Below are 1,992 nucleotides of genomic sequence, written 5' to 3'. Positions count from 1 at the left end.
TTTTCTTTTCTTTTTTAATGATTTTGTGCTTTCCTTCAAATTATCAATATCTATTTATTTCTCTAAGTAAATCTATTTTGTTAATTTTAAATTCTTAGCTCATCCAATTCTATTAGGTTGATGCAAAAGTAATGGCGGTTTTAGCATTGTTGAAATTTGCCATTTGATACTGGAATGCATTCTTAAATAAATGTCATGTTATACATTATTTTAATGTGCATTTATCACTTTATGTTTTTGCTAATGACTTATTACTTGCTATTTATTTTATGTTTATTTTAGACTATGGAAATTATTTTAGACAAAAAGCAAATTCGAGCGATTTTCTTAGGTTCAAAATGAGTTGTAAAGCAGCGGAGACAACTCGCAACATCAACAACATATTTGGTCCAGTAACTGGTCAGGAATGTACAGTGCAGTGGTGATTCAAGAAATTTTGCAAAGGAGAGAAGAGCCTTGAAGATGAAGAGCACAGTGGCTGGCCATGGGAAGTTGACAACGACCAATTGAGAGCAATGACCGAAACTGATCCTCTTACAACTAACAAAGTTGTCAAAGAACTCAAGGTCGACCATTCTAACGTTGCTGGGTGTTTGTAGCAAATTGGAAAGGTGAAAAAGCTCGATAATTCGGTGCCTCATGAGGTGATCAAAAATAAAAAAAAAATCATTATTTTGAAGTGCTGTCTTCTCATTGTATGCAAACAAGGAACTATTTCTCAATCTGATTGTGACATGTGATGAAAAGTGGATTGTGTACGACAACCGGTGATGACCAGCTCACTGGTTGGACCTAGAAGAAGCTCCAAAGCACTTCCCAAAGCCAAACTTGCACCAAAAAAAGGTCATGGTCACTGTTCAGTGATCTGCTGCCAGTCCGATCCACTACAGCTTTCTGAATCCTGGCGAAACCATAATATCTGAGAAGTATGCTCCACAAATCAATGAGATGCACCAAAAACTGCAATACCTGCAGCCGGCATTAGTCAGCAGAAAGGGCCCAATTCCACAACAACGCTCTACCGCACGTTCAAAAGTTGAACGAATTGGTCTATGAAGTTTTGCCTCATCCGCCATATTCACCTGACTTCTCGCCAACCAACTACCACTTGTTCAAGCAGCTTGACAACTTTTTGCAGGGAAAAGGCTTCCACAACCAGCAGGATGCAGAAAATGCTTTTCAAGAGTTCAAATTCCAAAGCACGGATTTTTACACTACAGGAATAAACAAATTTACCCCTTATTGGCAAAAATGTGTTTATTGTAACTATTCCTATTTTGATTAATACAGATGGGCTTGAGTCTAGTTACAATGATTTAAAATTCATGGTCCAAAACCACAATTATTTTTGCACTAACCTAATAACTCCCTACCTCAAAAGAATTTGCCCCCATCATTTTTCCATTTCTAATTATGCCAATGACAGCCATCTATTTCCTTATAACAATAACATTATAGTCATCCTTTACTTCTCTTGTCTTCGAATAATCTACCTGTATTTTTTTCCAGAAAATTCAATTGGGTCTTTAAAATAAATTCGGAATCTACCCATTTTCTATTCTTCTGTTACCTTTTCTAAATCAAAACATTGTCATCTCTCCTCAAGATTATTGTAATAGCCTCCTAACTTGTCAGTATTTCTACCATATCCTCCATCAGTTTGTTACCAACATAACAGCCTAAGGGAAGCTATGAAATATATAAATCGGGTTATTTTAGTTTTCAAATTAAGAGATTCCCTATTTCTCTCAGTGAAAATCCTCAAATTCTCACAAATGCCTATATATCCTTACAAATCTCTCTATATTTCTCTGAATTCATCTTCTATGATCCTTCACATTGTCTGTAAGGCAGGTCCATCCATACTGGCCCACACATTGCTCCCTTTAGTGGGTTGAATGGTGGCCCCTCAATAAGATATATCCAGGTCATAGAATCTATGAAAATGATCTTATTTAGAACAGCATCTTTGTAAATGTAGCTAAGGGTCTC

This window comes from Propithecus coquereli, unplaced genomic scaffold (assembly GCF_000956105.1).
Source record: "Propithecus coquereli isolate 6110/MARCELLA unplaced genomic scaffold, Pcoq_1.0 Scaffold151, whole genome shotgun sequence".
Lineage (NCBI taxonomy): Eukaryota > Metazoa > Chordata > Mammalia > Primates > Indriidae > Propithecus > Propithecus coquereli.
The sequence above is the reverse complement of the archived record's forward strand: the minus strand, read 5'-3'. Positions refer to the sequence as shown.